Here is a 26,914-nt window from a genome sequence, read left to right as displayed (position 1 = left end):
GTTTGGCATGCTTAGTGCTATGTATCCTTGATATAACAGTAATTAATCACACTTAACAGTCTTGCTCTTGTGATTTTCAGTTCACCTTTAAACAGGGCGTAGTTTTCCACTTGTGCCATGCACTGATGAAAAGCAAAAACAGTTAAAAATTCTTCTGGAATTAGGGATGAGTGAAACACGTGGCATTTTCTTTATCTTTTGATATCCTCCTCTCTTAAATGTATCTGTATCATTATTCTAAATTCTTTCCTTTCAGTAAGACAAAGAGATCGAGAGAGGACTAACTCGGGCCAGCCCCATTCTGTCAGACAGAAAGAGTCACTTGAAAATGCTGGGTCACAAAAATATAGAAGACGTGCCAGGTTGGTGTATGGCTAGTGATAGCTCTTACTTATCCGTAGAGCTGTCAGTCTCCTTACTGCATAATGCTTCAAAGGGTTTTCAGTTTAGTGGTAATTACAGAGTAAGTTTATGATCGGTACTTTGGTAGTCTTAAGGTAGAGAGGAAAGAAATATTTGGAGGGGAGGAGGTGGATACTTTTAAGTTGGTTTCTTTTTTAAATCCAATATTTGTGGGTCACTGATAAGATGATTATGGAGGTAGTGTCTGAGTTTCTGTAACTGAAATTCTTTGGTTCTGGAACTGAAGCCAGAATCCCCCCTTAAAAATCTTAGTCAGACTATTTAATCTTGAAGGATACAAATGATTTTCTTAAAACCGAAAATAATTTTATTCAATTTAGAGGGAGAGGCTTTATGGAAGTTTTGTTAGATTTAAAAAAAAAAAAAAAAGAAAAAGTTATCACTCAAATACTGACTCTAGTTTCTGTTTGGAATCAACTAATGTTTCTATATGAAGTTAACCTTAAACAATAAAAGATCTAAATGAAATGATAAATTGCCTTAGTAATGATAAAGGCTTTTTGGATTCTGTAAGCAGTTAGTGCGTAGAGAATGCTGTTGATTGCCAGATATTTTGTTGAGCATTCTTGAAAGCAGACAGTTGTCACGAGGAAAATCATGTCATGGCCTTTGAAATCAGATTCCTAAGGAGTACAATGGACTGGAAAATAGATCTCAGAGTAAATTTTGAGATAGAATTCCCTTAATTTTTGGTGTTACTTAGTATCTGCTCTATTTTCTTTTTAACTTTCTGGTCTATATGCTTGCTTGCAGACAGAGACGTGCAGATGACATCAGTGATTCTACACCCTCTTGCTCATCTCCCTTGCTTAGCACGTGTGATACGGAGGATGGTGGTGAGAGCAGTGAGGATGGCGAGAGCAACCAAGAAGGTTGCTGTCGTTAGAGAATAGGGGAGGGATGAACCTCCTTCCAATGAATATTTAGCCATGTTTAAGTTTATCTGAATGTAACTGTGTAAGTTTATGTCAATTAATTAGGTCTTCTATATATTAATTAATGTCTTCTACATTTGCTTGGCATTATTACGAAAAACAAATCTTCGAGCTGCATCTTAAAGAAAAAGAAGCCCTATAACTTCTCCTTAATTCAAATCAGGACTTTTCGAGTGAAACGTCAGAAACGGGACCTAAAGAGAGTTCAGAGGGATCAAAAGAAAGTTGGAAGAAGTCAGGGAGATGCAATGCAAATAGTGTGGTAAGTCGTAAACTAATCATCATGTCAGCGAGTGTTTCCAGTGATTATGAAAGATCTCAGTGTGCCATCTACAACTACCTTTGTTGATGGTTTTCTCTAAAGCAACTTCAAAAATTGCCCAGAATGTTTCCATTGTGCTGAGATAATTTCTGATGAAACCTTGATCTAGATTGCTGCTTTCTTTAACATACAAACTCTGTTGTGTTGAATTTCTCTTTAGATTGGATTTGAGAACGTGGGTGGTCTTTCCGAACACATCGCAGCTTTGAAAGAGATGGTGATTTTTCCCTTCCTGTATCCAGAAGTTTTTCAGCGGTTCAATATTCAGCCCCCAAGGTAACTCATTACAGTGATAAATCTTAAGTCAGCTGTTTTCAGGAGAAAGTTCAATTAAGGTATCAATATGCTTCCATGCTTCAACATTTTTGGCAGCGGTGAACATTTGTTTTAGTAGTAGCAAAAAGTGGTTTCTTAAAAACGGATAGAATCAAGAATATTTGTAGGTTAAAAATATAAGCAATGTCTTAAAATTTTAAGTTTTACCATCTGGTGTTTTTAAAAAGTTGGGTTAGTTGGGTTGGAGTGGTTTTGTTCTCAGTTTTATGTACAAGTCAGCTTGATTAGTTTGTAAGCAAGAAGGGATTATCTAGTGGAAGCCAATTGTAATATGTTGCCTGGAAGCCCAGTTGTTTTTCCTGCCTACTTTTGCTTTCTTTTTTTTTTTTTTTTTCCTCTGAGTGCTAAGGCATCGCTTTTCCTTCCGGCTTTAGGCTTCCTCACTTGCCATCAGCAATAGATGGTCTGAGAGACCAAACCCAGTAACTTAATGCTTTTGAAAGGAGCATTAAATGCTTTACTAACAGATTCTGCATATTGTGAAAGCAAGAATATGCAGTTTATTGCTGCAGAATGAACTGGTGATTCACCATTCAGCCCATTCTTAGATTCTGTGCTGAAGTTTGCCCGTTTGGCTCCGGTTTGCTGTAATCACCCTGTTTGTCAGCAGTTTTGGAAGTGTCCTTCTGGGACAGTATGCTCTCTTTTGAAGGTTTTATACGTTTGAGTTACCCCCTTATTCATTTCTTTGGGTGAAAAAAAAGAATTTTCTTGTGAAACGTTGTAAAAACGCAGAACTTCTATCTGTTCTGCCTCTACCCACACTTCAGCTATTACTGCTGTCTTGTATATGACGTGTTTTGGTTAGAAAAGATGAGTTTGTTCTAGAGACGATGGTTGTAGGAGGTACTCATCATGATGTTTTTTTTCCTATCTGGATCTTTTTTATTGCAGAGGCTGTCTATTTTATGGCCCCCCAGGAACAGGGAAAACACTAGTTGCTCGTGCACTTGCCAGTGAATATAGTCAAAGTGACAGGAAAATATCATTTTTTATGAGAAATGCTTGGGACTGCATGAGAAAATACATGGGGGAATCAGAATGCCAACTTCGTGCGTTATTTGAACAGGTAAGGTTGAAATGCACAGTGTATTCTGTCAGAGTTGAAACCATTATTTTTTGTGGTCAACGTTTTTAAGTAGAACTTGCTCTTTTTTTTGTATTTTGTTAGTTTTTTTTTTCCCACTGAAATGGAAATGCCAGTGTTTCTGCTGTGAATGTCAGCTGTAAGAACTACTGGAACGATTTGCTTCCTGTCAGCCGGATACAGTGGGTTGACACAGACTGTCTTCTGTTAGTCATGCCAGATACTCCAGTAGCTCTATCAGTAGAGGTCCCAGAGGCTAACATGAAAGATCTAGTTTAGATGACATTCCAACCATGATGTTTTTGTGCATTTTTCCTTTAAATAATGCTGTTTTACTCTGTGTTTTTGTGCTAGGCCTATCAGATGCGACCTTCAACTATTTTCTTTGACGAGATAGATGGTCTCTCTCCTGTGCACTCCAGTAAACAAGACCACATTCACAGAATCACAGAATCACAGAATTTCTAGGTTGGAAGAGACCTCAAGATCATCGAGTCCAACCTCTGACCTAACGCTAACAGTCCCCACTAAACCATATCCCTAAGCTCTACATCTAAACGTCTTTTAAAGACTTCCAGGGATGGTGACTCCACCACCTCCCTGGGCAGCCTGTTCCAGTGTCTAACAACCCTTTCAGTAAAGAAGCTCTTCCTAACATCTAACCTAAAACTCCCCTGGCGCAACTTAAGCCCATTCCCCTCGTCCTGTCACCAGTCACGTGGGAGAACAGGCCAACCCCCACCTCACTACAGCCTCCTTTAAGGTATCTGTAGAGAGCAATAAGGTCGCCCCTGAGCCTCCTCTTCTCCAGGCTGAACAAGCCCAGCTCCTTCAGCCACTCCTCGTAGGACTTGTTCTCCAGGCCCTTCACCAGCTTCGTCGCCCTTCTCTGGACCCGCTCAAGCACCTCGATGTCCTTCTTGTAGCGAGGAGCCCAAAACTGAACACAGTACTCGAGGTGCGGTGTCACCAGAGCCGAGTCCAGGGGGACGATCACCTCCCTAGCCCTGCTGGTCACACTGTTTCTGATACAAGCCAGGATGCTGTTGGCCTTCTTGGCCACCTGAGCACACCGCTGGCTCATATTCAGCCGACTATCCACCATCACTCCCAGGTCCTTCTCTGCCAGGCAGCTCTCCAACCACTCATCTCCCAGCCTGTAGCTCTGCTTGGGGTTATTGCGCCCCAGGTGCAGGACCCGGCACTTGGCCTTGTTGAACTTCATGCAGTTGGCCTCAGCCCATCGGTGCAGCCTATCCAGATCCTCCTGCAGAGCTTTCCTACCCTCGAGCAGATCGACACACGCACCTAACTTGGTGTCATCTGCAAACTTACTGAGGGTGCACTCAATGCCCTCATCCAGATCATCGATGAAGATATTAAAGAGGACCGGCCCCAGCACTGAGCCCTGGGGGACGCCACTAGTGACTGGCCTCCAACTGGACTTGACTCCATTTACCACGACTCTTTGGGCCCGGCTATCCAGCCAGTTTCTAACCCAACGAAGCGTGCGCCAGGGGTGTGGCTGTGCGGCGGCCGCCGGCGAGATGGCGGTGGCAGGGGGCGGTGGCGGATCCTCGGCATCCTGCGCACCCTCCACCCGCGGCCTCGAGCGGCCCGACCCGCTGGCGCGCCTCACCTGCCCCGTGTGCCTCGAGGTGTTCGACAGCCCCATGTGCGTCCCCTGCGGACACGTGTTTTGCACACCATGCCTGCAGGAGTGCCTCAAGCTCAAAAAGCCAGTCTGTGGTGTCTGCCGCAGCACCCTGGCGCCTGGCAGCAGGGCTCTGGACTTGGAAAAGCAGTTCGAAGCGACAGAAACCACTTGTAACGGCTGCAACAAAAAGATGTTTCTCTCAAAGATGCGCAGCCACGCAGCTTCTTGTTCAAAGTACCAGAACTATATCATGGAAGGTGTGAAAGCTGTGACTAAAGAACCACTCCACAACACCAGGAACTTCCCCAATCGCTTCACCTTTCCTTGTCCATATTGCAGCAAGAAAAGCTTTGATCAAGAAGGACTAGTTGAGCACTGAAAAACATTGCACAGCATGGATGCAAAACAAGTGGTTTGCCCAATTTGTGCCTCGATGCCGTGGGGAGATCCAAATTACAGGAGTGCTAACTTCATGGAACACCTTCAGAGACGACACCGGTTTTCATACGATACTTTTGTGGTACGTGTTTCTTCATCCTTGGAATACGTGAGCCTGATGACTCTTAAAACCCAGCTTTTTTTATGTAGCCACTACTGTAAAATGTAGTCCTTGCAGATGGTATAATGCAAGAAGTTGAATTACTGTTAAGTCAGAGGAGGAGACAGCTGGTTTTGTGTTGTGTTAACCAATATGGCCCTGGCAGTAAAAGAATTTCTGTACCCTTCGTTCATAGGATTATGATGCTGATGAAGATGATATGATGGCACAGGTTTTGATGCGTTCTTTGCGGGATAAATAAAATAAAAAAGAAGACTAATTGTCAAACCAAGCTTCCATGAGAGGGAAATGGCCAGCATTCTTGCACTTCTCCCTGTCCATGCCAAGATGAACTCAGGCATTCAGAAATATGGAAGACTTTAATCTTAGTTTTGAATCCCCATTTGATCTTTTGGTATCATTCTTGTTTTTTATTAATATGACTATGTTGTTCAACCACGTAAGGCTAATTTTCTTTTTTGTTTCACACAAAGCTTATTTATAGGTCAGTGTGGAGGAGACAGTTCTGTTTTCCTTCACATCTGCCTGTTTTCTGATTGCTTTCTGCCAGTTGTGCTAGTTTGACTAAAGCCAGAAATACTCCAAATTGACTGGCATGAACTAGCTGGTAAACCTCTTCTTCCCCTGATCTTGTTTACATTTCGTAAATGATAGTATGAGAGGTGTCTTTGTGGCTCTTTTCCTTTAGTGAGACCCCTAGGTGCTAACTCACCAGATTAGTTCCTGTTTCAACTGGCCTATGATGCCTGTGATTTCATGATGTTTACCAGTGTGAGAATTCTCACAGGCAGCCTCTCAATTATATGGAAAACATGTCTCCAGTATGTCTTCAAACTGCAACATTCCTTAGCAAAAATGTTTGAAGCTGAGTAAGAAACTAGTTCAAAACACTTTAGTTCTATACCTGATTACGATTTTGTTCCATACTTTGACCATAATTTCTAGCCTGCCTGGAAAACAGAACTTTGGTGTTAGCTAAAATGCATAACTTTCAACTGTTATAGCAAATATTAATCATTTGTTGGCCTTATTAAATTGGTGTTTAAAAAATCGGTTTTCTAGGAATCTTAAGCCTTATGCTTGTAGGGGAATTCAGAAGCTTTTTCAATATCCGTATCTTATGTCAACTAAAAATTTCATATATATATTCCTAGTTGTTCCATCCCTCGAGGCAAGCTGGTAGCAAAACTTATAACCCGTAGCACTTGCACAGCACTGCCTTCTGCATTGCAGATTCTAACAAGTATTTTGAATTCCTGTTTTTACTTAAACGTCGCTAAGGTAGCTGAAGCTGTACTTAGATTGTTTTCCATATACATACAGGATGGAGGTTTAGCTTTCAAAGAAAATGTAAAATATAAACAAGTTTGAATTCATAGACAATGGATACTTGATACTCAGTTATACACTTTCATTGTAGAGTTTCATTTTTAGTTTAACACTAATTGCACGGTCAATATGCTGAGATCAAGCAGTCTCAGAGACCCGAACAGAGCTTGGAAATTGGAGTAGTAGTGCTGAGATGTCTGGTCTCATTGAACTTGGCATGCCTGATTGGAGCAGTGGACCTGCATCACCACAGAACTGAGTACTAATCAATTTATTTGACCAATAAACTTCACACTCTGCAGACTGCAGCATAACCTTACCCCTAAGAAATGAAACGCACCCCAGCTAAAACATCTTGATTAAACTTTGTGTCCAGCAAGTTTGTGGCTTCTAATATATTTAACTTGGTCTTGGTGTGCTTTCCCTAATGTGGTAAGGCTGGTATAGATTCTCACTGAGGTATCTGCTTGGTGACTGCAATCTTAGTCTTAGGGAAAAAATACATCAGTGTGGGAAAAGTACTGTGTTATGGGGTTGGTGATTCCTAATGCTTGGTCTGTGAAGAGATTACAATGTGCTAGTGGTTGGGTAGGGATTTCTAGGTTCTGGCTATGACAAAGTTTTGTGATAAAGATTGGCCTGAGTCTAGATTTCTGCAACTGTTCTAAGTGCACTTCCATGCAATTCTGACATTCATAGGTATTACAGTTTTGCACCTACATAAAATCTGCTTGATCTTTGGGGAATGAAAAAAAAAAAAAAAAGGATGATGACCTGTTTAATTTACTGTGAACACGTTAATTTATCCTGAAAACTTGTAACTCAATGCCAAAACAGGTGATTCTAAACGATAGTTGAAACCAATTTACTAAGCCTGATATCAGCAAGTGGTCTGTGTTAACTTACCTATTTTTTATGTCTTAAAATGAGTCTTGTCCTTAAAAAGCTTGTCCATTATGACTACTCATGGAAGAAAGTCATGTGGAATGGAACAAAATTTACTGAACCGGTAAGTAAAACCTATATTTTTCTATTAGTTCCATTGTTTCAACTCTTCTGACGCTTATGGACAGCATAGATAACAGAGGGGAGATTGTGGTAATCGGAGCTACCAACAGACTGGATTCTATAGATCCTGCTTTACGAAAACCAGGACGCTTTGACAGAGAGTTTCTCTTCAAATTGCTAAATACAGAGGTGAGAACTTAAATTCAACATTAGTGCTACCATGGCAAAGTCCAACTTTATAGGGAAAAAAAAAATGACAACTTGAACAAAAGAGTGATATGTGGAGACACTGCCTTGTTCCATGGAGGGCAAATCTGGTACTGGATATATATGGTCAGGATGATACCACCAAGTAGTTAGTTCTATAACCAAACCTTTCATTCCCAAAGTTGTACCTGTTTACTTAATTCTCTACCCTCAGCCCGCAGGATGGGGGAGAGACGACCACCCAGTAGCCCCATGCTGGCCTGGGTGGAGCCCGAGGCTCGTCAGGAGAACACAGCTCCCACTGAACACCATGGGCCGCTGTTGAATGGTGAGCGAGGGCCCCCGTCAGGGGGAGCAGGGCTGGGGCTAGGGAGCGGGGGGGCCAGCAAGAGCACCCTGCTCAGCGTCAGGACCAGCATGGCAGCCCAGCCCCCGGACACCCCCAGGGAGGTTGTGCCAAGGGAGCAAGCACGGGGCTGGAGGGAGGCCAGAGCTCCTTCCTCTCCTCCCTCCTGCCTTTGGCCACCCTCTACAACCCTCCTTCTTCTCCTGCCTTCTTAGAAGCTGACAGCTTATGTAATACACAATAAATGTTTGTTCATTGTCTTTTGTATTACAAAAACAAGGAGTTCCGTTTGAGGAGCGGGAGTTGCGAAAGCTCCCTGCTGAAGTAAGGAGCTGTATAATACTTGGCTAGACACTATGAAAATTCTTTTGCTTAATGTAACAAAAAAGAGAAGGCCCCTCCCCTTCTCTCCTTCTGCATCTCAGCTGCCTCTTTTGTTCAAAGACACTGTTGCAAAGCTCATGTAACCACCTCCTGATAAGTTGCTAAACTAGTGTATCAACATCCTGCCTTCCTGTCTCACGCTGGCCCAACATGACCAAAAAAAACAAAAAACAAGTTGAACCACAACGCCGAGGAAGACTATGGCCTTCATCTTCACAACCACCAGAGGGACAGAGACGACCCCCTACCAACAGTGCGCGCAGTCGCAGAATATACCAGATGTGCTGCGTAATCCCGGAATTACCAAAATATAAAAAGGGACCCTGGCGGGGGTGAGGTGCGCGCCGTTGGCAGAGCTGAGACTCCCCGGCCGCCCAGCGCTGTTTTGCTTGCTGTTGCTTACTCAATAAATTCCTTTCTATTATTAATGCAATGCTCTCTGAAAATTAATTAAGGGGGCAACTTCTACAACCCTCCTTCTTCTCCTGCCTTCTTAGAAGCTGACAGCTTAGCTGTCTACAAGAAAGAAGCGGAGAGCTTGCACAGCATTCTGTCCTTCGTCAGCAGCACGCAACAGGTAGGTGTGGCCTTGCCATGGTGGCTGTGCCTGTGTCTCCTGCGGGTCGCGCAGCTCTGCTGCCAGGATGCTGGCGGGCTGCTGGCGAGGCAGAGCTGCCGCCCTCCAGGAGCCCCGCACAGCCCTGAGCCCCTTGAGGCTTTGGTCCTGCTGCCGGCCATGGGTCTCCCCTCTCACACTCCCCGTTGGTCTCTCTGCCACCCGGCTGCCAGGATAAAGACCTGAAGATGAAGTTCCTAAGGAGCATCATCAGCGTCTGCAGAACTGCCAGAAACTGTGGCCTGTGGTGCGGCCTCGATGCCTTCTGCAACAAATACCAGCTGATATTTGTTTTTGGTATTTGTGAGCAACTTTGTTTCTCACAGGGGGACTACCCCCGTGCCGCCCAGCGCTGAATAAACACACCTACTTTACAATCTTATGGATTGTGGAGTCCGTTTTCCACAAGCCACCTCTCCTAAGCCATTCCCCACCACACCACCTAAAACCCTTACAGCTGCCTACTATGGTAGAGGCTGGAATGCTCAGCACACCATGCAAAGGATTCCCCGGCCCTGCACGTGTTGTTGGAGTTTTAATGGAATGCAGGCGTTTGAAGGTTTTGTGCCTCTCCCTGGCTTAGGAGAGGCAGCAGCACAGTGCCCGCCGGCACCAGCTCGATGTCAGCTGCTCCCTTGGACGTGTCAGGATGAAGATGGTCTGAGTGGCCAGAGACACAACACTTTCCTCCTCGTCATTCTGCAAGGGCTGGAGGACTGCAATGGAGAGCAACAGAGCAGAAATGAAACCCACCTGTCTGCAGAGACTGCGGGCAGAGCCTGCCACCCCTCCACCCGTCACTTCCCGCAAAGACACAGAGGGACCAAGGGGTTAGAGTCAGAGAATCATTAACTATCCTGTGTTGGAAGGGATCACTGAGCCCAACTCCTGACTGCACACTGGACGGCACAGGACTTAACACCACATATCCAACAGCTTTGTCCAAATGCTTCTTGAACACCCACAAGCTCGGGCACCATGCCTGCTTGCCTGGGGAGCCTGCTTCAGTGCCCAACCACCCTCTCAGGGAGGAACTTTTCCCCAAAATCTGATCTGAACATCCCCTGACCCGGCTTTAAGCCACTCCCTCGCCTCCTATCACCGGTCGCCTGAGAGGAGAGCTCGGTGCCTCCCTGTCTGCTCCCCGTCACAAGGAAGTTGTAGACAGACGTGTTTTGCTGTTAACATACTCCAGAAAAGCCCTTTCTCTTAGCCACCCCGGTACTGGCCAGCTTCAACCCCAGCCGAGCTTTTGGCCATACAAACTTTCTCCCTTCCCTCTGAAAAAGGTGAATGCCCCCTGCCCCATTGGTCGTGGACCCACACCCCGCTGCCTTCACTCACTGCTGCAGATTTCATGGATCTTCCTCTCGCTCTGGTCCTTGCAGTGCTGTGCGGCAAGACCTAGGCACAAAGCTGCTGTCAGAAGCCTGCAAGGCGCCCCCCAGGCCCACTCGCATGGGGACCCAGTCCCGGGGGGGACTCTAGGGACACTGGGGCTGGCAAAGGCTGACAAAAGAGGGACCCTGGGGGCTGTGGCTCACCGATGAATCTGATGGCTGCCTCCCGCAAGGCGACCTGAGTGTGCTGCAGGTACGGCAGGCTCTGCTGCAGGTATTTCTCCACCTTTCTCTTGTCCTGCATGAGCTGGAGAGAGCGCAAGGTTACGGGGCTTGCAGACCCTGCCCAGCTGGACAGACCACTCCCTCCTGCCAACACCCCCCCTTCCCCTCAGGCCATTCCCATCTCCCAGCCACGAGCCCTGTGGGGCTGGGGTTTTGAGGTATGGAGAGAGCTGTTGTCTTTACCAAGCACTCTGCGATCCTCCAGGTCTGCTCTGTCTGCGCCAGGTGCTTGAGTTTTTCCTGCTTCAGGAAGTTTGCAGCGGTGACAAGGGCTTCCAGGGAGGCCTGCAGAGCAGCAGAGGCTGAGATGGCACCAGAGCCCAGGGAAGGGGACCTGGCAGCCCCCACCTCTTGGCAGGGCTGCAGGCCTTTCCCAGCCCACGGTGGGATAATGCAGTGGGGGGTGAGTGTGAACTGCGTTTGGCATAAGGAAGGAGGGGAGCTGTGCCCCCATTCTCCATGACGCAGGCGGCTGCACCCCGAAGGGACACACATGCCAAGTGCCCAATTACCTTCAGCCCTGGCCCCGGACACCCAGGCAACCCCTGTGGTGTCAGTCTGCTAGTCCCTCTAGTCAGGTATGCCATACGCACCTTGGCCACGCTCTGGGTCTGGTCACTCAGGTGAAAAAAGAGTGGGAGCAGGCTCCTCTGCACGACCTTCTTCAGCTGCCTCTTGTGGCGCCACAACGCAGCCTGCATCACTTTGTTGTAGAGGCAGATGGAGAGCTCTTGCAGCTGGCTGCACTCCTGGTAGGAGGAAGAGAGGAAGACTTCAGCAAGAGCTGCTCCCTGCCCGCGGTGAGCAGGGGCGTTAGGGTGGCTGACGTGAACGGAGGTGCTACAGAATCAGAGTGTGCTCAAAGGAGCTGTGGCCAGATCTGTAGCCACAGTGAAAGGACGCAGCCCCACTAGAGGGAACGTAAGAGGCCTCCTTCACGGGGGGCAGCTGTCATGAGAGTGCCCATTTGTGGGCTCAGGTCCCGCAGCAGCCTTACATCGTTAAACAGTGGCAGGATGTCCCCAGCCACTTGCAGAGCGATGGAGCTGGCCTGCTTCCTCTTCACGTGGTCCATCACGTTTCCGATGAGAAGCAGGGCCTTCATCTTGGTGTCAGCCCTGGCAACCTGCAGGCCCTGAATGATGCCTGGCAGCAGCACGGGAAGTTTTCTTGCCTGGAGGAAGGACAGAGTTTCCGTTTGGTGAAACGATGAAAGGCCACCCTGGGCAGAAGCCTGTGGTGCCAGAGCACCAGGCTGCCATCTTGCTCACGCAGAGGCAGCACGACGAAAAGGAGGGCAGCTGAGCAAAGACTCTGTGCCCCCTTTCGGACCCGCCCCAAAAGGTACATGGCATGCATGGAAAGCTCCCCAGAGAGCCGCTGGGCCCCTCCATGGCCAGCTCATTTCTTGGCCATTTCTTCTGCGCCACAGAGCTGCGGGCAGAGCAGAGCTCTCCCAGCTGGCCGGGAGCAGGCCATGATACCTTCAGGACAAAGGCCCACCGGCCTTCACAGTAGTGTGCCCTACTCACCATGACAGGTGTCTCTGACGCTCGGAGGAGAGCGCTGAGCACCAGCGAGTGCGTCACTCGGTTGGGATGCTTCAAGAGCCTCTGGAGATGGTGCAGGGCCCCCGAGTCGTCTTCTCCAACATCTGGGTGGGCCAGCAGCTGAAAGGAACACAGCATTGAGAGACTGTCAGAGGCTGCAGGCAGCTCCCGGCTCTCCCGGCGCCTCAGGCCAGGGGCCCCGGGGCCAGGCAGCCTGTCCTGGGGCAGCTGTGGCTGTGGAGGGCCGCAGGGCCGCTGAGTGCCCTGTGCCTGGCAGCACCCAGCAGCCTTTCTTTGCTTGCTGCTCCCGCACGGACGTCCTGGAGGAGCTGCCAGTTTGGGGGTAGATGGGCAGAGGCACACACACGGCCCTGAAGAGGAGCAAGGCCTCGTCCAGTAACTCACCGCCAAGTGAGGGATGCAGTTGTCCTCTGAGATGAAGCCCGGGAGCCTGCGCAGCTTCTGCTCCTGGAGCACGCTAAGTGTCTCCCTCAGGACATTCTCCATCGTCTGGTGCTGGGAGAACATGGTTTCCCACATGGCCAGGGCAGCGCTGCAAGGACGAAGCACTCAGTCAGCAGGGCACACTCCGCCCCAGCGCCGTGGCCTGCACAGGCCCCGCAGGCCCCAGGCTGTCCTGCAGCCCTGGCCCTGCCGCCCCCCTCCCTTGGGGTGCCCTGGGAGCCTTGTCCAGGCAAGCAGGAGAGGGCAGAGATGACGTTCCCTGTGGTGGCAGGGATCCTGGCTGGCTTGCTCAGCTCTGGCTGCCCTGGCTGTGGCCAAGGAACCACGGCTGGCAAGCATGGCGGCGTGGAGGGCCCTGCTCTGGAAACGCAGCGTGCAGTTTGCTGTGGATGTGTCAGGCGGATGTGTCCTGTCCCCTCCCCTCCCATACAAGAAGCCCTGAAGGTTGGCATGCCTGTCAGATGATGGCGAGATCTGCAGCAGGGTGCTGGCCACCTCCCTTGGCCGCTGGTTGGCCAGCCAGAGGATGAGGATGTCCAGGCTGCGCCGGGCTGATGCCGTGTTGATGCACTCCACGTGTCTGTAGATGCACCTCACGATCTCTGGCACCTGGAGAGGCAAAAGTGGAGTGCAGACGTATTTTCAGCCACTACTCACACAACTGCCCTTCCCATCGCTCTGGGATGGCTTCCAGGGATTGCCTGAGGTGCCTGAGAGGGCTGGACGTGGCAGGGAGGAAGCGGGGCCTGACATGGGCTAACGGGCAGGGCAATCCAACTACAGGCCACTTACGTCGGTCAGCCAGGAGGCAGGGTCTTCGATGGCCATATCCAGAACAATGCCGGCCTCCTGCTTGTCGTATATGTTGGAGTCTCTCAGGGCTTCAATGACCTGGAGGATGACGTCTGTCCTCTGAGACTGCTGGAGGTATTTTCCAAAGTTCTGCAAGGAGGAAGGGACGTAAGACACGTTGCAGCAAGTGCCCTGATGGTGCTGCAGAACTGAGCGGTGAGAGCAGCTCTGGAGACAGATGCCTGGCCGTGCTGGCAGCAGCGCCCACGGGAAAGCAGGAAGCAGGGGCTGCAGTCCCTGCGTGGTGGGGGCTGAGAAGAGCCCTCAGGGTGAGGGACCAGGGTTGGAGGCACGGGCCCAGGGTGCTGGCCCTGCAGATATGTGGGGCTTGCCGGTGGCCAGGAGGGCCAGGAGGAGCTGCTGCTGTGAGGCTGGAGTACCGCCTATGGAGAGGTCCTACTCAGGGACAGCAGGACCGCGCGGGCCAGAACAGCGAGGCCACACCAGCCGCACTGATGCCGGAGCCCTGTGTTCCCACAAGTCTCCTGCTGCTGCTGGGACAAGTGTGCCAGGAAGGGAGGAACTCATTACCGTGGCAATGTCCGTGGTAGTGGGCGAAGGAAGCCACGGTACGGCCTTGGCTTTCCCTTGAGGCTGTTGACTAGCTTCTGGTGCTGTTCTTCCTAAACACGGCAGCGGAGGGGGACAAAAAGAAGAAGATTCACAAGGACAAGCCACTTTTGTTAGGAGGCTTACCAAGTGGCGAAAAGAGCTTTTGAGTAGGAATGGCTGAGGAGGGCGGAGATGCTGCAGAGCCCTATGTTAGCACTATGTTAGCACTATCTGAGCTGCATAAAACCGTGCATGTGGTTCACTAAACCTTCCAATTCTTCTTAGATGTGAGAACATTTCACCACCAGGAATGGGAGGCAGTGTTGGACAGAGATGGAAAGCAAAGGCAGACAGCTGATGGGAGCAACGGAGATGGCAAGAGAGCAAGGGGTGACGTGTGCCTCAGGGGTATGCATGCAAATGCTCCCAGCCTGGGACACGCAAAGGAACGAGAGCCCTGCGTGCAATCGCACAACTAAAACGCTCTTGGCCTAACTGAGGTGTGGGGGGTGGCTCGAAGGGCTGGAGCGCTGTAGTGCAGGGATACGAGGGGTACATACAGGGATCCTCTCTCTAGGAAGACCGCTCTAGAGGTCTCCACAAGAGCGCTCCTTGGCACTACTTAGGAAAAGAAGCAAGTGCCTCAGGCAGTGCCTGTGTCTGGAGGGGAAGGAAGCCCAACACAGCTTCTCTTACTGTTTGTCTGGAGGAATCGGAAGAGGTAGTGAAGGGCATCCAAAGCCTCCCATCGTAGCTGCCAGTTCTTGCAAGTGTGGCAAAGGAGGAGCCATCCCACCAACTGTCCCAGGAGCGGCACATTGCACTCTGTGCATCCGTTCGTGGGTCCTCCATCGGCGCTGTGGTCCTGGGCGAGGGAGACAAGGAGGGAAGTGCTGTGGGAGGCAGCTGGGGCCGAAGTCCTGGAGCCAAGAGTGTGCCCAGGGCTGGGTCCCAGGTGAGTCAGCAGCCTCGGCCATGCCTGCTCTCCCACCGTGCTCCCTGGGCGCTTGAGGCCTGCACAGGACGGGGGGCAGAGCTGGCGCCTGAGAGTGCTCTCAGGGACTGCGAACATCCCCCAGGATCGGGGTCCATGGGCAAAGGAGGGCTGAAGGCCCTTGCTTCAGGGCTGAGCCCTAGCTGAGGGTCTGTAGCCGGGCTTGCCTCGGCAGCACCCCTGAGCTGCAGGCTGATGTGGTCTGCGGGGAAGGGGAGGTGGGCTGGCTGGAGGGGTGCGTGGCTCCTTACCTCCGGTGAGAATCTTGTGGGTAGCCATCTGGTCAGCTTCACGGCCCTCCCCACGGCCCTCTCGCAAATAGCTTCGCTGTGGGAGCTGGCAAAGGACAGCAGAATCTGTGAGGGGAGAAAGTGCTGGTCTGCCCTGGGAGCTGATGCCTGCTAAAGCAGGAGCATCAGTGCTGGGCTCCCGCAGCCCTCCGATCTCGGGAGGAAAGCGCCGCGGACAGGGAGGCAGGTGGACAGCAGCAGCACCAGTGGTGACCAGTGCAGTGCCTCGGAAGAGGGGTCCAATTCCTGCCGCTGCGTTGACGCAAAGGAAGCCCAGGAGCGCCATGGGCAAGGCTTTTCTCCGACACAGGAGGAGTCTGTGGAGGGGAAAGGTCTGCAGCCAGGGGATACGGGGCTGCCAGAAGACCTGAGTGGGCAGCCCCCGGTTCCCCCAAGGGAGGCGGGCACCCTTCCTGCCCTGTGCTGCCTGTGCGTGGCACTGCAGTAGGGCCTGTCCGTTCCGGAGTGGATGCTGAATTCCCTCCGGGTGAGGAAGCGCCCCTGGGAACCCCGCTCTTGGCAAGTGGCAGACCTGCAAGATGTCCTGCAGCTCCCAGAAGCCGGAGACAGGAGAATTTCTGATGAATAGGCCCAGCATGCGGTCCATGGCGTCCAGGGTCTGCAAGGACAACAAAGGGGTGGCAGTGGATCTCCAGTCCCTCTCCCTCTGCCAGGATCTGCACAGATCTCAGCACAGAGCAGCCAGGGATCAACCCAGAGGGATGGGTGTTCCAAGAGCTCTCCCAGAACATACCTCCAAGTAGTTGATGCGGCTTGGGCCCTCCAAATGCTCGTGTGAGGGCAGCAGGAATACACTGTTGAAAGAGGCGAGCAGGATGCTCTTCTTCCTGCCCTCCAGTGCTGACTTGACATAGCTGCAAAGAAAGCAAGGGGCCTCATTGTCACGTTGTCATGGAGCAGGGCCTCAGGGCCTCAGGGAGGAGAACGCAGCACTGCGGGGCCTCGGTCCCTGCCATGGGGGCTGCCTTCCACCTTCCAGAAGCCCCGAGGCTTGGCGAGCAGCGGCCCCGCGGCCGGCACTGCCAGGCTGCTGCCTAGACAGGGGAAGCCTGGAAGCCAGGCCCAGGGCCAGAGCAGGGGCTGGGCACGTACCTCAAGTGGCCAAGTGCAAGCATGGCTTGCTGCTGCACCGCTGTGTTCAGAACGTCCAAGGGCTCGTCTTCCAGCAGCACCTGCAGAGCACAACCGGGATGGCACCAGGCATCGGGCAGCACAGCTTGGCAGCGCCAGCAGAGCTGGTCCAGGTCAGAAGGGCCGGTGGAGCCCCAGTGCCCCCAGCCAGCTGTGGCACCAGAGGGCCGCCCTGCCACCTCCCTGCTGCTGACGGGGCTTCTCAATGGCCCCAAGGCCGTCAGCGGCAGCTGAGTGTCCACGCAGCGCTTGCCCCCGCCAAAGCCCTCGAGAGTCCCGTCCCCACAGCCTGCCCTTGCACCCCTCCCAGAGCCACCAGGGGGTGTCCCCTCACCTTAATATGCTCTGCCAGCTGGTATTTGCTGCAGAAGGCATCGAGGCCGCTCCACAGGCCGCGCCTTCTGGCAGTTCTGAACACTCTGATGACGCTCCTTAGGAACTTCATCTTCTGGCTTTTATCCTGGCAGCCGGGTGGCAGAGAGAACAACGGGGAGCGTGAGAGGGGAGACCCATGGCCGGCAGCAGGACCAAAGCCTCGAGGGGCTCAGGGCTGTGCGGGGCTCCTGGAGGGCGGCAGCTCTGCCTCGCCAGCAGCCCGCCAGCATCCTGGCAGCAGAGCTGCGCGACCCTCAGGAGACACAGGCACAGCCACCATGGCAAGGCCACACCTACCTGTTGTGTGCTGCTGATGAAGGACATAATGCTGTGCAAGCTCTCCGCTTCTTTCTTGTAGACAGCTAACTTGTCAGCTTCTAAGAAGGCAGGAGAAGAAGGAGGGTTGTAGAGGGTGGCCAAAGGCAGGAGGGAGGAGAGGAAGGAGCTCTGGCCTCCCTCCAGCCCCGTGCTTGCTCCCTTGGCACAACCTCCCTGGGGGTGTCCGGGGGCTGGGCTGCCATGCTGGTCCTGACGCTGAGCAGGGTGCTCTTGCTGGCCCCCCCGCTCCCTAGCCCCAGCCCTGCTCCCCCTGATGGGGGCCCTCGCTCACCATTCAACAGCGGCCCATGGTGTTCAGTGGGAGCTGTGTTCTCCTGACGAGCCTCGGGCTCCACCCAGGCCAGCATGGGCCTACTGGGTGGTCGTCTCTCCCCCATCCTGCGGGCTGAGGGTAGAGAAGAGGCAATCTCACAGAAATGGCTCGGCGCTGTGTGAAGACGCGGGCTACGCTCGGGGACTGCTCCGCAGCCTCGTGCTCCTGCCCTGTCCCGTCACAGCCGTGCCGGACACTGGGTGGCCGGGGCTGGCTGCTCTGGCTTTTATAGGCAGCAGTGGGGAGTGCCCCGATGACGTCACAAAGGGCCCTTCTGTGACCCGCTGCCGACTCGGGGAGGGCCGGGTGTCCCCTGCAGGGGCACAGGGGCAGCTTGGAGAGAGGGAGGTGGGGGAATCTCATCGAGTCGAGATAGAGCGCTGACGGCATTAAGCTAGGATGCTACTCAGTGTCTTTGCTAACCGTGGTGCATTGTGCAAATTACCTAAAGCAAGAAGCCGTGGGCCCCTTCCCAAGGTCAGTCTCCTATGAAGACTGGGAGCCTGTCTTAAGAAACTGGCAGAAACTGGTCCTGCGGATGGACAAGAGCCAAGGAGCAACTGAGTCTGCGCAGAGACAAGAGGTCAAGGAGCGGAGACGAGGAAGAGTCACCAACCTTCATCCCCACAACCCCCGACGACCACCACCAAGACACACTGCGCAAGCGCAGATGGGAAGAGTTTCCAGCAATGACTGCTTGGGACTCATTTTAAGACGAAACGGGGACAGGTGATGAGTATGTGAAGCTTCAGGCCTATGTAACTCTTCGCTGTAGATAAGCAAGGCAAGTTGCCACGTCGGGTGCGCACATCTTTGGTAGGACTACCCCCCGTTCTGCCCAGCGCTGAATAAACATACCTGCTTTTCAGTCTTACTGATTGTGGAGTCCTTTTTCCTCAAGTCAGCTTGCCTGTGGGCACCGGGCTCCTCTCAGGGTCTGCTGAGGCCCCCGTTTGCTCTCGTGTCTCTTGCCATCCAGCGTGTCCCATACCCCGGGGAACACCCTTCAGCACACTGTGGAGCCCTGCCTGTCCCCTTCCGCAAGGGTCAATGTTGAAGATTGACTCCACCTTAAGGGACATAGTGCCTTTTGTGGCTTCTCTCTTCTCTTTGAAACAGCGAGGATAAAACAGAAAAGATGTAACATAGCAAGCTGAAGGGATTGCTGAACTTGATAAATTGTTGTATCGGCCTTAGTTTTGTATCGGCCTTGCTTTTGTATCGCGCCTTGCTTTTGTATATAAGACTCAGTTCTAGCCACAAAATCAAGGCTGAAGAAGAAACACGGTGCCCATTAAATTAGCCTTAATTGAATTAGCCTTTTTTTGCCTGCTCCTCCTGCATGTACGTCCTGGAGGAGCTGTACATTTGGGGGTAGATGGGGAGGGGTGAGGGTTGTCATATTTACCCAGATATTGCCCCTTACATAATCGTATCTCCCTATCTCTAAGGGGGAAACAGATCCTAGGCCAGGAGCTGGTGGGGCTCATTGAGAGGGCTTTAAACTAGGTAAGATGGGGGACGGGGCTGAAACAAAGCTTGTTAGAGCTGTGCCGGGGGGACAATGGCAAGGCTGGGAGAGAAGGCAATGGCCCAAGTGAAGTGCATCTCTACTAATGCATGCAGCATTGGTAATGGCATGCATTAATGCCATGAGCGCAGTGTTGTGGGGAAATCCCTGAGTGCGTGCAGCAGGCTTCAGAATTCACTTGCAGAGGCAGAAAATGTCCCCATCCCGCAGCACCGCTGCATCCTGCCAGCGTGCAGGGTTCTTTAGGTGGGTCAGAGTGTATGGGCTGATGCGTTTCCAAGTTGAGAGAGAGAAGCACGTCTTTTTGAGGTAACAACTCGTAGGATCTTTGAGAGTAAAGCAATCTTTGCAGTAGTAGGTGCCTTTCCTGCATGCAGCTCTTCTTCAAGTGAGTAATTTTTACAGCGTGCTTATGGATAGTTGTTGTTTTGTTAACAACTTCTTACGTCGTCGTTAACAAATGATGTTATTTTGCGTGTTTTCTCTGTGGTTCTAGGTCCCTTATGATTTTTGCAGAATTACGGGGCTTACTGCAATCGTGACCTTATGCCTTCACCTGTATTTCAAATATTATCAAAGTTGCAACATTGGTGGTAAAGTGATGGAGCAGGGTTTAGGGGAAATGTTTCATCCAAGTTCCCTGTGCCAGGGTGTATCTGAAAACAACAGCAGTAGGCATGTAAGATGTAGCCTTTTTCAGGGTTGGAGACAGTTTCTTTTGTTTTTGGAGCTTTTTCCTGCTCTTTTGCTGGCTGTAGAGCCTTGTAACCTTCTGGATTTTAAGTGCTTGGAATTCTCTTAATAGGGGGATATTTAGTATCAGTTGCTGGCTAACTTGGTTTTGGGATGTAGTGGCATATGCTTCTGTTTTGGGGTTATAAATGAATCTACAAATATAATATTTTTAACCTTTTTGGGCTATATTTTAATCTCTAGATATATCAAGCCATTCTTTGTGAATCCTCTTCAGAAGATAGGCGCAGTATTATCAAGAGACTGAGCAGGGTCACCTTTTTCATCTGTGAAGGATAAGTCTGCAATTAGCCCTGCTGGGGCTGCTGTGCATTCATGTCCTGTTGGCATTTGTGGACTTGTAGTGGTTTAACCTGGCCGGCAGCTAAACACCACACAGCTGTTTGCTCACCCTCCCCCCTCCCTGTCTGGGATGGGAGAGAAACGGGAAAGCGAAGCCCGTGAGTTGAGATAAAGACAGTTTATTAAGACAGGAAAATAATAATAACAATACATGTAATAATAATAACAATAATGATGATAATAGTACTACTACTAATAATGTGTACAAACAAGTGATGCACAATGCAATTGCTCACCACCCGCTGACCGATGCCCAGCCTAACCCTGAGCAGTCTGGCCCCCCTCCCCCAACTAGCCACCCCTATATATTGTTTAGCATGACATCAGATGGTATGGAATACCCCTTTGGCCAGTTTGGGTCACCTGTCCTGGGTCTGTCCCCTCCCAGCTCTTGCTACACCCCCAGCCTGCCCATTGGCAGGACAGAGCAAGAAGCTGAGATGTCCTTGGCTTAGTATAAGCACTGCTCTGCAACAATTAAAACATCGGGGTGTTATCAGCACTCTTCTCATCCTAAGCCAAAACATAGCATTCTACCAGCTACTAGGAAGAAAATTAACTTTGTCTTAACTGAAACCAGGACATCTATCCACCCCTTATTCCATACCATTTATGTCATGCTCAGGTTACACTCTTTTGCATACATTCTAATTAATCGCTATTTTCGTCTAGGGTATATAGTAATCATGGTAGTGATGACATACAGTATTATATAGTAATTAACATGATACAATTCAATTCATGGGCTATTCTCACCCAGTATTAAATCCCCTTGAGGTACACACCGGATCTCTCCGTTCTTTTGCATTACCCACCAAGTGCATCCAGGTCCCTGAGCAAAAGCAATTCCCTGAATGGGTTTGCCTTTTCCTGAGGCAGGAGTAGCCCAGACTGTTTCTTACGTGCACTACAGGAACTTTATCCCCTTCTACAGTACGTAACAGGTTGATTGGGCAGGTCTAGCTTGGTTGGCAGATCCCCTAGTATTGGCTAACCAGGTGGCCTTTGCTAAATGCGTATCCCAATTTTTGAATGTCCCAGCACCCATTGCTTTCAATGTAGTCTTTAACAGTCCATTGTATCGTTCAACTTTCCCGGAGGCTGGTGCATGATAGGGGGTGTGATACACCCACTCAATACCATGCTCTTTGGCTGAAGCATCTGTAAGGTTGTTTCGGAAATGAGTCCCATTGTCTGACTCTGTTCTTTCTGGGGTGCCATGTTGCCACAGGACTTGCTTTTCAAGGCCCAGGACAGTGTTCCAGGCGGTGGCGTGAGGCACAGGATATGTTTCCAGCCACCCGGTGGTTGCTTCCACCATTGTAAGTACGTGGCACTTGCCGTTGCAGGTTTGAGGGAGTGTGATGTGATCAATCTGCCAGGCCTCTCCATATTTATCTTTCAGCCATCGTCCTCCATACCAAAGAGGCTTTGACCGTTTGGCTTGCTTGATTGCAGCACATGTTTCACAGTCATGAATAACCTGTGCTATAGCGTCCATGGTCAGGTCCACCCCTCGATCACGAGCCCAACTGTATGTTGCATCTCTACCTTGATGGCCTGAGGTGTCATGGGCCCATCGGGCTATAAATAATTCACCTTTATGCTGCCAATCCAGGTCCACCTGAGCTACTTCAATCTTAGCAGCCTGATCCACCTGCTGGTTGTTTTGATGTTCTTCAGTAGCCTGATTCTTGGGCACATGAGCATCTACATGGCGTACCTTTACAGCCAGGTTCTCTACCCGAGCAGCAATATCTTGCCACAATGCAGCAGCCCAGATGGGTTTGCCCCTGCGCTGCCAGTTGTTTTGCTTCCATTGCTGTAACCATCCCCACAGGGCATTTGCTACCATCCATGAATCGGTGTAGAGATAGAGAACTGGCCGTTTTTCTCGTTCAGCAATGTCTAAAGCCAGCTGAATGGCCTTCGCTTCTGCAAACTGGCTCGATTCACCTTCTCCCTCAGCAGCTTCTGCAACTCACTGTGTAGGACTCCATACAGCAGCCTTCCATCTCTGATGCTTCCCCACAATACGACAGGACCCATCAGTGAACGGGGCATATTTCTTCTCATTCTCTGGTAACTGGTTGTACAGTGGGGCTTCTTCAGCACGACCCACCTCCTCCTCTGATGATATCCCAAAGTATTTGCCTTCTGGCCAGTCCATAATCACTTCCAAAATTCCTGGGTGACTGGGGTTTCCTATTCGAGCCCGCTGAGTAATCAGTGCAACCCACTCACTCCATGTAGCATCAGTTGCATGATGTGTAGAGGGGACCCTTCCTTTGAACATCCAGCCTGGTACTGGCAATCGGGGTGTTAGGAGGAGCTGCGCTTCAGTACCGACCACCTCCGAAGCAGATCGAACTCCTTCATATGCTGCCAATATCTTCTTTCCAGTTGGAGTGTAGTGGGCCTCAGATCCTCTGTATTCCCAATTCCAAAACCCCAGGCGTCGACCTTGACTATTGAAAGGTGAATGAGTCTTTCTGATCACTTCTTGGCTCTCCAATTGACGAATTAGCTTATGGATGGGAATCAGGGAGTCTCGGGTAGTGCGATATTGCCGCCGGTGCACAGTTGTGGTAGCAATTGGCACTTGGTGTTCTTTGACCCTCAGCAACCCCACAACAGAGGGGTCCTCTGAGAGACCAGGCGAGGTAGAGAATTGTTTAATGCCCTCTGTCTCTAAGGCAGCTATACCAAAAGCCCACCGGAACCTTTTTGGGTCCTTGAAATATCCTCTTCTAAGATAGTCTATGCCAAGGATACATGGAGCATCCGGGCCAGTCACAATGCGGTGCTTTTCCCACTCATTCCCAGTCAGACTCACTTCAGCCTCCAATACAGTCAACTGCTGAGATCCCCCTGTCACTCCACAAATACAGATGGGCTCTGGCCCTTTATAGCTCGATGGCATTACAGTACCTTGTGCAGCGGTGTCTACTAAAGCCTTATACTTCTATGCGTCTGACGTGCCAGGCCATCGAATCCACACAGTCCAATAAACTTGATTGTCCCTTTCCTCCCCCTGGCTGGAGGCAGGGCCCACCTAATCCTGGTCAGAATCTTCTTCATTTCTGTGTTTGAAGGACTGTCTGCTGGACGTTGGAGCAGCAAACTTTTCAGAGAATTCCTTTTTCCCAATTGTTTTCTTTTGCAACTCACGTACCTGTGCCTCTAGGGTCGCGGTAGATTTTCCATCCCATTTTCTCATGTCCTCTCCATGGTCTCGTAAGTAAAACCACAGTGTGGCACAGGGTGAGTACCCACCATATCATCTTCCTTGTGCGGATGAACGCTTACCCCGATAGCTAAGAAACTGCTTTGCACAGGTGGGGAGGAAAATAATCTCTCTTCAAGTTGGTGAACCTTTTCAGAAAGTTTCTCCCAAGTGTTCTCTTTTGGTCGGTGGACACTGGTTGGTTCAGGTGGGGAGGAAGATAGATTCTCTTTAAGTTGGTGGAACTCTTTAGAAAGTTTCTCCACAGCTGAGATGCAGGCCTGTAAGGAAGAGGAGAGACTTTCTTTGTACTGCCAGAGTTGTTTAGCCACTTCATCCACTGTGGGTTCCTCATCCTCTTTCCAGGCCATTATTGCCAATGAGCTGGCATATGATGATGGTGCACTCCGTACAAACTTCCGCCACATGGGTCGCGTACACCTGACTTCATCTGGATCTGTGGATGTTTGTCTGAGGTCTGGATCCTCATAAATCACTTCCCGTATGGCTAATTCCCTCAGGTACTGGATTCCCTTCTCCATAGTGGTCCAGTTGCCTGGTAGACATTCAAGTTCTTCCTTGAAGGGATACCTTTCCCTCACAGCTGAGAGGAGACGCCTCCAGAGGCTGTGAGATTGTGCTCCATCTGCAATTGCTTTGTCAATGCCTGCATCTCTAGCAAGGGATCCCAGCCGCTTGGCTTCCCTGCCGTCTAATTCCACACAATTGGCTCCAGTGTCCCAGCACCGGAGCAGCCAGGTGACAAGCTGCTCACCTATACAACGACCAAAATCTTTTCGCACATCTCGTAGCTCACGCTCGTATAGGTTTCGGGTAGTTACTGTTGATTTTTCGGCATCCTCATCTTCCTCCTTCTGAATCCCTGATGGCCCAGCGTCGTCGTCATCTCTATACCTAGATTTGGCAGAAGACTCTCTGCGTTCGAAATGATCTGAATCTCTATACCATTTTTTCACCTTCTCTACAGGGTCAACTTGCACTGCTACAGCTCGTTTCTCTGACCCCGTTACAGGGTCTGCCACAGGGGTTGGAATACCCTCTGCAGGGTCAACTTGCACGACTACCGCTCATTTCTCTGACCCAGCCACAGGAGCTGGAGCGGCTGCAGGAACTGGAACTGGGGTGGCTGCAGAGTCCACCGTAGGGGTCGCAGTGGCCGTTGGATCTGTCACAGGACTTGGAGTGGCCGCAGGGTCTGTCACTAAGTTGATAGCAGTATCAATGGCAGCTCGATAGGCATAAGCCAGGCCCCAGCACGTTACAATGATTTGTGTTACTTTGGAACTGTCAGAGTCGTGACACCTTTTTTTCAAGCATTCTGCCAGATTTTTAGGATTTTGCAGTTGTTCAGGGGTGAATTTCCAAAACACTGGGGGTGCCAACTGCTCTAGATGCCTGCCCATATCCTCCCATACTCCCTGCCACCCACAACTATACTGCCTCCGGGCAGATCTCCGGATGAGCTTCCTAAGTAGTTGTTTAACTTTGAGCAAAACCTGAAGCACATTCAGGAGGCATAACAACAAGACCATGCTGGTCTGACTATCCCAAGGATATTCAGTATCTTGGAGAGCTATTGTAACAAGCTTGGAGGATAAGAGGGTGGTGAAGGAGAAAGGGAGAGTGATCAAGTAAGAAAAAATATCTTCCCCTTTCCCCTCCACAGATTGACTCCCTAATGAAAAAAGGCAACAGGTATAATTGCTAATAGTTTCCAAGATACAGTTTCCAGAGTATAGAGTCGACGATGTTACTGAGTACAAATACCAAGTTAGAGTCATGACCAGATATTTCATCGTCTCATAAGCCACTGTTACAGCACACAGTACCATAATGATCTGAAACCAGGGCCCAGAGAGGATAAACAACATGACAGAGAGCACATACGGAAAATAATATGCTATAATACTCAATTTGGAAAACAGGCGCAGAAGACTTGAGATTAAAGCAATCAGCATTATGACAAGTGACTATTAAGCAGGTCTAATACTTATACCAATTTTAGTTTAACACCCTCTGGTCAGATCTGCCGTTATCTCAACCTTTCGGGCCCCACGTTGGGCGCCAAAAAGACTGTCGTGGTTTAACCTGGCCGGCAGCTAAACACCACGCAGACGTTCGCTCCCCCTCCCCCCTCCCTCTCTGGGATGGGGGAGAGAAATGGAAAGTGAAGCCCGTGAGTTGAGATAAAGACAGTTTAATAAGACAGGAAAATAATAATAATAACAACAACAACAATAATAATAATAACAATAACAATAATAATAATATACAGTGATGATAATAGTACTACTACTAATAATGTGTACAAACAAGTGATGCACAATGCAATTGCTCACCACCCGCTGACCGATGCCCAGCCTAACCCCGAGCAGTCCGGCCCCCCTCCCCCGGCTAGCCACCCCTATATATTGTTTATCATGACGTCAGATGGTATGGAATACTCCTTTGGCCAGTTTGGGTCACCTGTCCTGGGTCTGTCCCCTCCCAGCTCTTGCTACACCCCCAGCCTGCCCATTGGCAGGACAGAGCAAGAAGCTGAGATGTCCTTGGCTTAGTATAAGCACTGCTCTGCAACAATTAAAACATCGGGGTGTTATCAGCACTCTTCTCATCCTAAGCCAAAACATAGCATTCTACCAGCTACTAGGAAGAAAATTAACTCTGTTCTAAGTGAAACCAGGACACTAGTACGGGAGGATACATGACTATCTGGAGGAGTCACAGTCTCATCTGAGTCATCACCCTGTTCCTGTGGTCGAGGGGGAGGCTTAAATACATCTATCAGGTCTTGTTTTGGTCCCTGATGAATTTTACTTATCTTAGTACACCTCTGCCCAATGCTGCACGCTGAACAACACCATCTCAACTTGCCTTTAAGTCCCTTACTGTTTCCTCGCTCAAGGGCTAACACTATGGGGTCCTGTGGAGGCACAATTCCACAGTCCCTCTGCCACTCTGGGTGATTCCGGAGAGTGAAAAACATGTCTGCATATGCAGCCTCATCCCATTTACTTTCTCTTCTCAGAAACAGCATCAACTGTAATATAGTGTTATAATTAATAGTACCATTGAGGGGCCACTTCTCTCCATCCTCTAATTTATAAAGTGGCCACCACTGATTGAAATGCTAGAAATGGCTCAGTCTTCAAAATAGGATTAAATAAAAAAAATAGGATTTTTTAAAAGAATAGAGGTAAGCAAACAGTGCTGGGTGCACCAGGAGTCTCCGCTCCACCAGGACGCACACCAGTTACATCAAGTATCTGATTTTTATGCTCCTAGACTAATACATATTCGTTACTACTTCTAAAAAAAATAGGTT

The 26,914-nt window shown here is 50.3% G+C and overlaps 1 pseudogene across 1 annotated transcript; it reads left to right on the top strand.

Moving 5' to 3' along the window:
* The first annotated feature begins 4,650 nt into the window (after positions 1-4,650).
* Positions 4,651-5,757, top strand: LOC311428508 (E3 ubiquitin-protein ligase RNF114-like; annotated as a pseudogene). The gene is made up of 2 exons: positions 4,651-5,280; positions 5,495-5,757. The product of its transcript is annotated as an E3 ubiquitin-protein ligase RNF114-like (transcript).
* Positions 5,758-26,914: the final 21,157 nt, after the last annotated feature.

The sequence above is a fragment of the Aythya ferina genome, assembly GCF_964211825.1.
Source record: "Aythya ferina genome assembly, contig: HAP1_SCAFFOLD_88, whole genome shotgun sequence".
Taxonomy (NCBI): Eukaryota; Metazoa; Chordata; class Aves; order Anseriformes; family Anatidae; genus Aythya; species Aythya ferina.
This window is presented reverse-complemented; position numbering and strand designations above follow the sequence as displayed.